Source organism: Protopterus annectens, chromosome 3.part1 (genome assembly GCF_019279795.1).
Source record: "Protopterus annectens isolate FY-2018-M chromosome 3.part1, PAN1.0, whole genome shotgun sequence".
NCBI lineage: Eukaryota > Metazoa > Chordata > Ceratodontiformes > Protopteridae > Protopterus > Protopterus annectens.
Window position 1 is genome coordinate 621,646,006 of NC_056732.1, and position 14,525 is coordinate 621,660,530.

Here is a 14,525-nt window from a genome sequence, read left to right on the forward strand (position 1 = left end):
AGGCTAAGGCTATAGGTTGTAGCCCAGGCAATATGGCTGCATCTGACTCACACCTTTGAGTCATGACAAGTCACATGTACAAAAGTACACAGACAAAACAGTGATGTGTTTCCCCACAACAGCAGCACAGAGCAGAATTAAGGGAAACAACTCATTACTTGTCCACATTGAACATCATACATAACACAAACAAATGATTCACCTGTAATATTTATTCACATACAAGGGACATTGCAAGAAACACATCAGTATGTCTATATAGGAAGTATCACCACAGCATCACTCTATGCAAGGTACAGCACCAAAGGGTACTACACTGTCATATGTGTGTCATGCCTGAGATGCACACAACAGAAGGTGTTGTGCATGTAGGATATCATCATATATAAAACTAGCATGTGACGTTACCTGTACAACAGTCAGTACCACACACTGTATGGGAATGTGGCATAACCAACATAACCTAGTAGCAGGGGTGGTACAATAACACTGATGCATCACATATATCATAGTGATATGTAATAGTATTGTACACTATGCTATGCTGCATACCAAACCATGAATACTGACAACACATCGAGGACCAACCAAAATGAAACACACCTATGTCACAGACAGTTTATACATGATATGCCTGACATGGAATGTCACACATAAGGCAACATTATAATGCATTGCTGATTGCTGCAATATGAGTAATTTAGATGAAAGAATATGTTCAATCATGCAGATCATCTATGACACGCAGTACAAATCAGCTGTGGAACATGCGTCATTGTTTGCATTACAGCAACATAGGTATATTTATGTGTAAGCAAATAGATATTGGAAGGCATACATGGAAAGTACATGTCAAAAAGGGGAAAATAAAGGGAAATATGTAAACATAGGTGCATGCTGTGCTGAGAGTGAGGCATGTGCAATACTATCTAAAGCATTTGACATGGTCCCACACAAACAACTTATCTCTGTCCTCAATAACCTATCCTTCTCACAATCGGTCACCAACTGGTTTCAGAGTTACCTGTCTGACCGCCAACAATCCGTTGTATGGCAGAATGACATATCTCCCCAACTACCTGTCTCCATAGGGGTTCCCCAAGGATCCATCCTTGGACCCCTACTCTTCTCTGTTTACACCAATAATCTAGCCTCTGCCACCAAACATGGCACACTCATACAATATGCAGATGACTCGACCATCATCTGCTCAGCCCAGTCCCTACCAAAACTGCAAAAAGTCACACAGGAAGCCTTTTCCTCTGTTGAAACATGGTTATCTGATACCCGATTAATACTCAACCCAAACAGAACTAAACTATTCATCTTCCAACCCACCAAACATACTCAAAACAACTCTCACTTTAACATCATGGCAAAAGACAACACCACTATATACCCAACTGAACACACCAAATTGCTAGGAGTGGAAATAGACAATAAACTAAAATTTGACATTCACATATCCATGACTATAAAAAAAGTCCACAAAAAACTAGGAGCGTTATACAGAAATAAGCAATTTCTCACCAAAGCGGCAAAGATTTCAATAGCAAATTCCCACCTTATCTCCACCCTACTTTATGCCTCTCCAATATATACCAACCTAAGGCAATGTGATCTAAACAAGCTAGAGACCTGCTACAACAAAATCGCCAAATTTGCCACAGGGGCATCCTACCATAGTCACCACTGTCTCTCACTTGCTGAACTGGGCTGGCTTGAACTCCCTCACCTCCTTCAGTGGTATCAACTCTCACTCACCCACAAACTAGTAAACCATCCACTAAATGTCCCATCCCTCCAGAATCTACTCCAACAATGTCGCACCACCAGACCACTAAGATCCAGCAGCAAAAATCACTTGCAGATCACTAAAGCCAATAACTCTGCTGGTGAAGCACTATTCTCTTGCGCCATAGCCAAATTATGGAACTCACTCCCACCCACAATTACCTCCATACCATCATGCACCCACTTCAAAACTTTACTAAAAGCACAACTAAAAACATGCTGGCTTTGCCCTTGCAACTCCCACTCTAATATCATCCACCCCATCCAACCACTACCTTTCTTTCTACTCCACTAACTACCTTGATTATAGCAAGCTCAGATGCTCATAAGCCAGTACTTATTATACAGCATGAACTTCTTCTTCTTGTAACATTTGTTAATGTCTGGTATGCACTTCACAGATAAAGATTCTAGTTGTCTACTGATGTACTATGTTCTTCATCTGTAAATATGTTGTAAGTAATTGCTATGTAAATTGTTAATCACTATGTAATATAATGTAAATACTGTCTGTTTATTTTAACTGTGGAGCTTTTCTCCCCGGGCCTCCGCTGAAAATGGACGTACATCCAGTCGGACACTCCCGGTCAACAAATTTAAATAAATAAATAAATAAATAAATAAATAAATAAATAAATACTATATTACAAGCCACAAGTAAAACTGGTGTACATACTGAGGCATATCTGTTCTTGCAGGTATGGCAGACAAGAATGAAATGTGTAACTTATCAATCAATTTTTGAATAATAAGGTAATATGCTGATAATCCTGAGAAATGCTTGCTATATGTCAACCATCAAGAGATCCAAACATGGAAGCAGGGTGATCATCAAATACATCAGTACAGTTGTCAGTATCCAAACTAACATATAATAATGACAAATATCTACAACTTAACACAACATGAAGACATTCATGTAAGTCAGATAAATGAGCAGAAAAAGCCTGTGGCATCAGACAATTGAGAAATCACTTACAGATGTAATAGGCAGTGGTCAACATAGATGTCATCATTGCTACAGTGTTAGAACGAGACAATGTGACACACAGTGGATCAACTGTCAGTGTTATTCAAGTATAGTTTAGGGCAACGACACTGATGGCTCACACTGTAGTTGTGGCTGCCACTGCCATGTCCAGAAGCACTTGGCCCACAGTGCTGAACTGAGGAGCTGGTTATGGTGACATTAACAGTTTGTGACAGAATGTGGGTAAGAGCAGTACTACGATGTGTCTTTCTGGACCTGACTGTTGGATTCTGAATGAGTCAACCAATAGTAAATGTATGTGCATGTTGCATCACAGATAATTATGTTAGAGGGCCATGTGTGAGTCAGCTGAGAGGGGGGGTCTGCTTCTTCCCACTGGAGGTAATCGGATCATTAGTGTCAGAGCATGTAACACCCAGTTTGTACTATGGCACTGCTCTATCTCTGTTGTAACAAGGCTTTCAACAGAATATGCAACAGATACAATGTTGTAAAGCTGTGAAATCAATACTACCATGACTTCTTCATGTATTCGCTTCCGACCTTCATGTTAAACATGAAGCTGGTGTACCACATGACTGGTAGCATGGGTAAGTGCACACAGGTCAGAGCCATGTTATTGCTGTGAACACTCATGTGTCTGAAACAGTAAGCATACACCTACTGACATGTGTCTGTGCACATCAGCTATATTCTCATTAGTAGTCAGACAGACAATATCAGTCCCTTGTAGGGAAGAGTCACCATCACTAACAGACTCAACATGGGACAGCAGGCCATGGTCATCATCATGTCCATTATCTGATGTCCCCATCACCAGATCAGCTGGATGCAGTATCCACCATATTGAATGTTACACCATGACACACCTGACTTTCCCCATCTGGGCTGAACAGTGAAACCAGTGCAGTGCCCCATGTACCAGTGACTGTACTATCAAAGTGAGGTACATCACATCCCACCTCAGGGTTAGTGTATGGACTACTGGAGGAGGCAGGAAGTGGACATGCTGCAAAGAGAGACAGATAAGGCATGTCATACACATTTTCAGAAGTCAAATGAGGCAGGAAGTGACTGACATTATTGCACAAATATTTAACTACAAGGAATAATTATGGGGATATGGACTTACTATGTCAGCACGGCTGTGGATTGTGCAGGGGTCCTAAAGAGCAGGGATACACCATGTCAATCACATATCAAACAAATATGAAGGACAATGTTAAAGCAAATTATGACATACCTGACATGTCCTCCTTATGACTCCACTGCCGGTAGTAAGGTTTGAAATGCCACTGTCATGTAAAAAGAGCCATGTACACAATAAGTCATTATGTATGGCATCATGTAGCACTGACAATGCACACAGCAAATAAAATATACAAATACTGGATGGACGACAATGTTCTGCAGACTGCAACTGAGCTAGGCAGGCAAACAAGACAAGATTAATCATGAAAGTCACAGTTATGCTAACTATATTACTCTAGAGCAATCATATGAACTGTCTTACCAGCTCTATCCTCCCTGGTTAAGGAAAATACCATCTAATGTAAATGTGAACATGTAGGTTGAAGTTGAACACAAACAACATGTGAGTATACACCTCAGTTATAACAGCAGGCAGAGGCAAAAGCCAATGATCACACAAATAGACTCCAGAGACAATTATGTGATGATTGTTGATAGTGGCTTGATGTTGATAGGCCTATGCAACTGGAAAACACAACAGTGCACATACTGCTAACATTGTTAGATATACATTGCATAGATAATGTGACATGTTATTACACTTACCATGTCTGCCCACATCCAGACGTTTTGCTATACACAACTTATTTCTGCCACTGTGACATACATTAAAAAAAGGCAAGATGTTGGAATGAATGTCCTTAAATGACACTTGGATTATGCTGCTGTGTTTGTAAATGTGGACTTACCTGAACGTCTTGGAACACCTGGCTCAATACCTCCATTGGGTAAATGATGATCATGGCAGATGTTATGGTGAGTGGCCAAGAACATCATTATCTCATCCAGGGGAAGCTATGGTAGTCCACCTACAGTGGCATCTCTCCCTCTCATAGCAGTGAAGTCTGTCGACTGCATGGAGGATCATGTTAAAGCAATGATACTGGCAGTCCTCTGTGGAACAGTTGCGTCCACTCACAGCATTGATCATGTTTGTATCATCCCACCAGTCTTGTGGTCTCCAGACAGTATCGTCTGTCCATCAGAGCAGATTTCAGCTGTGCTGCCACAGAGTCTAAGCGATGATCTTATTTTTCTGGGGAAAATTTATCAAGTCTATTACAGCTTGACATCTGAAAAAAAAATGGGTGATATGCACATACCAGATGTTATACAGGAGGTGCACATATTGGCAGATCAAACTTCACAGCATATGGTGATGGAAGGCCTCTCATATACAGTGCACTGCTTTGAAAAACAATCAATGTCATTTAGCTTACTGTCATGTACAAATAAGCATAAGGAGCATATAGAATGTGTCAGTTGCTGACTGTATGTCTTAACCCCATCAGGAGATATGTGCACTGTCATTAATCCATTCCACATCTTAGGATAATTTGTCATATATGCAGCAGTGGAATTAGAACCCATGTCAGTGGATACTGTGACAAGTAAGGGCAAATCACATAACCAATGCACCACAACTTCAGTAGTGCAAAAAAATGGTGTTGTCACAGTTACATGCACAGTTAAATATATACCTACCAAGTCTAGATCAACCATGTGGGATAAATCACAGATGTATATGTAGCTATTAACAAAGATCAGCAGAAGTGTGCCATTTATGATATGTTCAACAACAGATGTTTCTGTACATGTTACAAATCAAGGCAGAATAAAATCAGCTTATGAACATGAGCAGTTCAGTGGGCCATGGCTAGATGTGAAAGCAACAAAGTTACATGCTACACCATCCTTTAATTCCTCTAATTCCACTGAATGGTACAACAGCTTCCACTGTAAGAATAAGCATCAGTGAATATCTGCAAATCATACTTTGAAAGTACAATTTACAGACAACCCTATAATTCTTAGTTATCCACAAACAGTACTAAAAATGAACAGCTTAAAACTCATTACTGTCAGATATAGGTAGATTCTGTCTGTATCTGCAGTTCACTGGGGCTAGTTTGCTTGTAGCCATATGTCTATAGATGGGGAAAACCTCCTTGATAATGATGGACATGTAGCCATATACAGACATATGGGGAAGTCTACCCTCATCCTTCAAGTAACTGACATATTGATGTGCAGATACTTTCCCAACAAAAGGCATGAAATATGTGTTAGAAGTTTCAAGCTGGACACTATTAACATAGCCGAGTGATAATGACCAACGTATTTTAAAAGAATAATACAAGCAGCTTACCTCATGGTATCTTACCTTAAGGATAAGTGCAGTCAGGCAGTTAAGTGAGGTCTGCTCCCTGCAGACAGCTATTAAGTACCATTCCTAATTACTGAGGTTCATTAGCACACAATGTTTTAGAATCCCATCAGCGAATGGCCTTGTAGATTCTTGAATCTCGATGCATTAACCAATAGCTGAGTGTAACTGTACAGTTCTCTGTGCAAATTCCTAACAGTTATCATTGTATGTGGATATTTTGGGCACATGCCCACCAATGGACCTCTACCATCCTATTTGTGCCATTTTTAAAATGTGACATTGATACATTTTCCTATTATACCATTGTACCTGTGAATTGAGTGGTATCTTGGTGAGCAATTTTCTGAAGGTGTTTTTCATCTACTTTTTCAACTGTTTCAAGGAAATGTCAACCGAGAAGAGGCTGTGGCATGTCTGAGTACCTAACTGGACTGACAAGGAGACCTTGCAGATGTTGAACATTTATGTGGGACATGAGCACAGAATGCGAGCATGACTGAGAAACTTTGCAGAGATATTTGGAACCAGATTGTGAAGGAGCTCCGATGGTGTACCAAGATCTACAGGACAGGCATGTAGGTCTGGCACTGATATGATTTTCATGAGAAGGACTGGGATGACTTGAAAAACAGGATCATAGAGGTTTGATGCCAGCCTCTGGCTGTCTAAAGTGTCACAATCCACACCTTAAAACCTCGTATTTACTGTACTCAGTTAGTTAACATATGTGGTGAGATGAAGTAAGATCCAGAGATATTACATATATAATACATGCATTAGGATCAATAGGGTAATTGCAATTGAAATAAAATGTTATATTTAAATGCTGATGGCCATCTAACTGCTTATACCAAAGTCATCTGCAAACTAGTTGGGCCAGAGAAGCAGGTGTTCAGGATATTTAATAATACATGCTGTAACTTAATTCAGTACTAAAAGTCTCAATGAACACACACAATTGTAAATTAGTCCACTGGCATTATAAATGACACATCCATCATAGCTATGTTTAAATGTTTTCTAAGTGTAATGACAAATAATCATCAGCTTCAGATAAGATAAAAAGCATGGGTTGGATTCCGTAAATCTGGCACATTACACTGATATCAGCTGAAAAATTGTGGATAACTATGTAATATGCAAATATACCACAGTGAACTTTGAATATCTCGATGTACAATGGAGAATTTCAGTAGTAACAGTGCACTATATATCAGTCACTGGTACTCCATAAGTAATGAAAAATTGCTGTGAAAGCCTGATGTGAATTAACAAAGTTACAGAAAGAATCTCATAGGGCCAGATTCAGGAAGGCTTACACGGAGTTTAAGAGTAGTGTAAGCCTCCGTGTAAGCCTCCTGATTCAGCAACAGCCCAAATCTCCGTGTAAGAGACAGCTAACACGTCTCTTACACGGAGTGGGCATGGAAATGCTCAATACCTCATTTGCAGCTCCAAGATATGCAAATGAGGTATGTGAGCGATCCACGAAGCCCAAACCAGTCCGTGTAACGGATGTGTTAGCTGCAGAAATGTACTCAGCTGACAACTGAGTACATTTCTGCAAAATTAAAAACGGAGCTATGTCAGCTCCAAATAAAGGGTGCATTTGTTACAGTAAGCATGCCAATGGCCAAATATGTGGCCATTGGCATGAAAAAGTGTTGCAAAAAAAAGTTATATAACTTTTTTTTTTCCACGGGATTTATGTGTTTAACTGTAGCGCACACCCGCGCAAATGGGGTGCGCTACCTAAAACTGAAAACCGAAGCTTATAAGCCCACAATTGTGGGATTTATGTATTACATGAAATGTCAATGGAGGGACTTGCAGAGCAAAACTAATATGGCCTCCGTTTAGTGGTTGTCAAGGGGGGGAAGCTCCGTGTAAGATATGTAACTAAGCATTACTAGGCAATCCTATGTAAATGAGGGTTACAATACTGAATCACACTGCCACATAGGTAATGAGCACTTTCTGAGTAGTGTAAGAGTTAGAGAAGGGGGAGGAACAGAGTAAGAGGTAGGTGACATCATGGGGGGGAAGGATAGAAAGAAATGTACCAGATTGGAGGGCAATGTAAGTTAAGAGATGACAGACAGACATCAGGGAGGGAGGTGTGTCCCAACAGAACACTAGGAAAGTGAAGAAATTGAGGGCATACGCTATCCCTACACTCAAAGTTTCTTGATATACGTGCATGCGGCGTGTGCTTGCGCGTGTGAGGCAGGTTCTACATGTGGGAGCGTGTTGCAAACTGTTTACAACGGTTTGCTGGCGTGCACGTGTGTAAGGCAGTGTGCGCGCGTTTTAGCATGAATCAGCCTAGCTAACACCATGTAAGGATGTGTGCGCGCGTTTAAGTGACTGTGAGCGTGTTTAAGCTGGTGTGCACATTGCTCCCCCTCAGGAAACAGAGAGGAAGCAGGAAACAACCAAAATACAGGGAAACTGCCAGGGAATACTGCTGGAGTTAATTGGTGGAAACAATTGGAAGTAGGCAATTACACAGGCAGACTAGAAACCCAACCCAGCACTTAAAACACAACAGAGAGCAGTGCAGGCTGTTTCTCACAAGATATACTGCCAGAAACTAAGCTATCAGAATTGAAAACTGAAAAAAAGCTGAAATCAGAGCAGAAATGCTAGGGGCTGCCATAGCTGTTATAATCAGACATAGGCGAATTGCTGAGGGTGGTGATAATGCAGATGCTGACAGACAACCCAGAGTGAGGAGAAGGAGAAGAGTATACAGGCCCAGGGTCACCTACCATGGGTTACATGAGCTGGAGATAGTAGAGCGCTATAGAGTGGACAGAGAGCTCCTGCAGCAGATTGTTGAGCTGTGCAGGCCACGCCTCACACACAGAACCAACAGAGGGGAACCCATCCCAGTGGAAACCAAGGTATGTGTTGGCCTAAGAATACTAGCAACAGGTACCTTCCAGAGACCAACTGGCGATATGATGGGGATATCACAGGCATCAGCCTCCAGGGTACTGCACCAGTTCCTGGATGCCATGTCAACACATGTCAGTGATCATATATATGTCCCTAATGACCGTGAGGTTGTGGCCAGCAATATACGTCTCTTCCAGCAAATAGCGGGATACCCTGAGGTGCTGGGTGCAATAGACTGCACGCACATACGCATCAAGGCACCAGCCGGTGAGCGGGGTAGAGTCTACATTAACCGCAAGGGATACCCTCCATCAACTGCCAGGTCGTGTGTGATGCCCAGGGCATAATAATGAATGTGTGTGCTGGCTGCCCTGGGAGCTACCACGATTCCCACATCTGGCATCTGACGCAGCTGTACCAATCATTTGCCAATGGGGACTTCCCACACGGACACCTAGTGGGGGATGCTGGTTATGCACTTGAGCCGTGGCTGATGACACCCATCAGAAATGCACACACACCCGAACAGGAACGCCATAATGAGGCACACGCACAAACACGTAATATCATAGAGCGTGTGTTTGGGCTGCTCAAGTCATGGTTCCGGTGTCTGGACATGTCTGGTGGAGCTTTGCAGTACACACCAACTACATGTACCCAAATGATCATGCTATGTGCTATGCTACATAATATGATCCTGCGGAAACAGCTGCAGCAGGACCAGCGCAGGGCTGGGCCAAACATCCCCCCACCATTGCCAAGGCCACCACAGGCAGGGGGTGACTTGGAGGAGGAACAACCTGACCTTGTCCCAGTAGGCAGAAGGAGGCGTGCCCAGTATGCCCTGGCCTTGGCAAAGAGGCAACGCATAGCACATATGCTTGGTCAGTAGGAACACTGGGACTGATACCCACTCTGACTCACTCATACAGTAACAGGGATGCCTAACATGACACAACCTGCTTCCAAACGTACAGGGAGTGTAGTATGTGCATCCGACAGAGGCAGCCCTGCAGCACTACCCGAGGCATGAATGCCATGTGTTAAGTAATGTAACACCATGTATCATATGCACACCTGAGGACCATGACTAACATCCAGCCTCACCAATCATAAACCACAAAACACAAACCCACCTCATAGCTATCACAAGGGATAGGAACCTAGATGTAATGCTACCCAATGCCAAAGGTATAAACAGCAAGATGTGTGCAGTGTAAATGCACACAGTATAGGGAATGCACATATCAGTGCTGTAATAGAAAACAGGGTCAAAGCGCACATCAGCACCCTGACACTACCAGGGTCACACCTCATACAGTGATGTACATGTGCAAAAACATGGAACAAGATACAAAATGAGGGTGACTACCAATAAATGGCATGGATAACCACACACCCCTGTTGTTACCACAACAAGAAGCAACATGCATTAGCCATGGTCAAACACCAATGGCTAAAACTGACTACTACTATATAGCTTGCTGCAGACCACTGTCCTAATAGCAGGAACTGCCCCAGGCTTATGTTCACAGGTTCACAGGTTCATACTAGGCTATCTGCCCTAGGGCATTTATAAGCCTAGACCAGAGTTCCGTGGAGTCTGCCGCCCCTTCACTCTGACGGATAATTTGCCCATTATATTGCTGTGCCTCTGACAAGCAGTGATACTGAGGTTATCCCTGGGGCATACCTGCAATCTCCCATCCATTGATTAAGATCTCACTTGAACAAAGCCAGTGAGGTACTCAGCCTGACATGTACCAGGATGTTGTTCCACAGCATAGGGACTCTCTGGTTGAAGAATCTGTCCCTCCAGCACATCCTATTAATATCTGTGTTGAGGTTTAAATCTCCTGCCACTGTAGTTCTGATGGATGTAGAGGTCTTGAGGTGAAGCGTGTACATTAACTCAGGTTTGGACATGGCCTTGGATGTCAGGCACAGGTCACCTCTGAGCAGACGGTAAGTCACGGAATCAAGCTGGAATTCCTTCAGTCGGGCAGCATAAGAAATATGTTTGAGACCCTTTCTCCTCCTGTCGAGGAATTTGTGGGCCCATCCAATTGCCATAGGTGTCGGGTCATATACATGCTGAATGGGGCATTGCACTCAATCAATGGTCCGATGAGTGAAGAGTACAGGGGAACAATGACCTTTCGTGGATCTAGATGTGAATCCCTGCATGATGAGGTGGGCAATGTAGAAGTTCTACCTAACTACCCTGGCAACGTGAGTGTCAAACAAAAGGTTACTGTCAACCTGGGTGCCCAGGTCCCTGATAACCTCCTGTGTGCTTAGAGGATTGCCACCTACATGGGAACTAGTGGTAACCTTGTTCTTCCCAAAGGGTATGGCTATGCATTGTTTAGTGTTTAATGTAAGGCCATGGCTCTGGCACCAGTTATCCGTGTCTATGACACCCTTCTGAAGGATGTCTGTGTCAGATGGGTGTCCAACTATGGTTCCCAGTTTGCAGTCATCTTCAAACTTTGTCAGCCATAATCCTGCTGTGTTTGCTTGTACTTCTGAAAAGTAGATGCTGAGCAATAGTGGGCCCAGGACTGAGCCCTGTGGGACACCACTTGTGACAGTTGTGGAGTGTGACATGGCACCAGCAAGTCTGAACCTGTCTGTTCTGTCACGTAGCCAGTTTGCAACCCATCTTGTGATGTATGGATTCACATTTAAGCTGGTGATGTTTTCAATGATACCCGAGTGGGGTATTGTGTTGAAAGCCTTTGCCAGGTCAAGGTAGGCTGTGTGGAGTGCCTTGCCCTTGTCAATGGCCTTGGTGTCTGTTATGAAACAGTCAACCAAGTTTAAAAGGCATGATCTGCCCTCGACAAAGCCTAACTGGGTTGGATCTAATGTCTGCAAGTCCCCTATGTCCTCATCTGTGACTTCCATTATGATCTTCTCCATAGCTTAGCAGACCCTGCTTGTCAAGCTGATGGGATGGTAGTTTCCGTGGTTGGTGGAGGCACCCCATGTGAAGTGGGTCCACCATTGACATATGCCACTCCTTGGGAACATATCCTGAGTTGAGGCTAAGATCAAACAGCTGCCCTGACTGCGGGTTTAATTCTTGAGTGAGTTCATGGAGCACAAAACCAGGGACACCATCTGGTCCCATGGATGCTGCGTTCTTTCCCTTGGATAGAGCACTTCCCACCTGAGCATTTGAGATGTTTGGGGGCTACAATCCTCTTTCATACATATCTCTCCAGTTGTGGTGGAGGGTGGGGAGAAATCTGCACTGAACCTGTCAGCCAGTATGTTGGCAATGTCTGTAGGTTCAGTGATATTTACAGCATTCTGAGCCTATTCTGAGCATATCTGGGAGTTTCCTCCCAGGTGTGTAACGTATGTATAAAAGGCCTCATGGTTGTCCCGTGAGTCCTTAGTGGGTTTACTCCCAATATTCGCCTTGGATGATTTCATGGGGAACTCAGTGTTTCACCTATATTGAGCAGGGTGTCTACCCTTCCACGGATATCGCTCTATCTTGTAGTACCTCCTTCCTTGTGTTGTAGTGCTTGTTTATGGCTGAGGTCCACCACACTGGACGCTTGCCTCTGGTACAACGAGTCTGTGTTTTGTTTGGGATTGCCTCATCCATGCAGTCCTGAAGGTGCTGGTAGAAGGCAGTTGTAAGTGATACAGTGGCTTGGGTAATGGTGTCTGCTGGCTTGAGGGCTTTGAAAGAGACCACACCAGTCATTAGAAGTGTGTAGTCGGCTTCTGAGAAGTTCTGCACTGTGGTCTTTTCTATCTGGGGTGGGGTGGGATGTGGACTTCCACTGAGAGTAGGTTATGATCTGATCTCACCAATGATGGGTATACCTCTGGTGTTGAACATTGTGAGCCCATGTTTGTGATGATGAGATATACTATGTTGTCTCCTCTTGTGGGGATGGTGACTAGTTCTTCCATGGCATGTGAGTGTATGAACTCTAGGAACCTGTGGGCTAGAGTGTTGGGGCTGTAGTACTGATCCCAGTCTATATTTGGATAGTTGGGATCACCCAGTGTGATGGTGTTTGCAGGTACATGTATCCCCACCACTGTTTTCATGAAAGCTCTGTGAGGTACCTGAGTTTCAGAGGATGGCCTGTAACATGCTACAAACTGCAGAGCAGTCTTGCCTATGGTTAATTGCACCCGGATGGTGTCCAATGCATCGTGTGTTGCCACCAACCATGAGGTGAGGGTGTCCTTGATGAATATTGCTATTGCCAACCCTCATAGTGGTAATATGTGTACTGCATAGATACGAAATATTGTGCCTCTGACTTAGTAGTGACACATTATGACCACCTTACATAATTGAATAATGTGACTATGCCTCTGTCTAGTCTGTGCCCCTGTCCACATGCAGCTGTCCAGATGTCTCTTGAAGAGAGTCAGTGAGGTACTCTGTCTAACATGAACTGGGATACTCTGCTAGAGTTTGAGATGCCTCTGAGTTATGACTCTGTCCCTTCAGCATGTCCTATACATGATTGTGCTGAGGTTCAAATCTTTAGCTCCCATGTTTCTGGTGGATGTGGATTGCTTGCAGTGGAGCATGTCTACCAAATCCTGATTGGACATGGTCTTGTATGTCAGGCATAGGTCACCTGTACGTATGTGGTATGACACTGAAAAAAGCTTGTTTTTAGTTATTCTTGAAGTATATGGCATGTGTTGTAGATCCCTGATCTTCATGGTAAGGTACTTGTGGGGTCTCTACAGCTGCTGCAAGTGCTGGTTGAGGTACATACCAAATGGGGCGTTGTATTCAAGCATGGGCCTGATAAGGGAGAAGTATAGTGGTACAATGACCTCCTATGGTCTGGATGGAATACCCTCCATGATAAGGTGGCCAAGATAGAAAGTCTGTCAAACAACTTTGGCAACATGGGTGTCAAATGAGATGTCACTATCTACATGTGTCCTCAGCTGTCTGATTTGTTACCTGTACTCATTGGGTTGCTGTCTATGTACAGATCTGTGGGTACTGTGTTCCTCCCAAAGGGGATGGCTACACATCAGTTGCAGTCAGTTTCAGGCCATGAGTCCAGCACCAGCTATCTGTCTGTGTGACGGCAGTCTGTAGGATGTGTGTGCTGGCTGATGTATTCACTATGGTGCCCAGGTTGCAGTCATCTGTAAACTTTGTCGGCCACAACCCTCCTATGTTTGCTTTCACATCTGAAAAGTAAATACCAAATAAGAGAGGTCCCAGGACACAACCTTGTGGGACACCACTTGTGACTGGCTTTGAACCTGACAAGGCACCTGCAATGTTGACATTATGGGTTCTGTTTCTGAGCCATTTTTCAACCTATGCTGTGACATATGGTGTTATATTTCAGCTGTTGAGCTTGTCTATGATGCCTGAGTGGGGTATTGTGTCAAAGGCCTTAGCCAAGT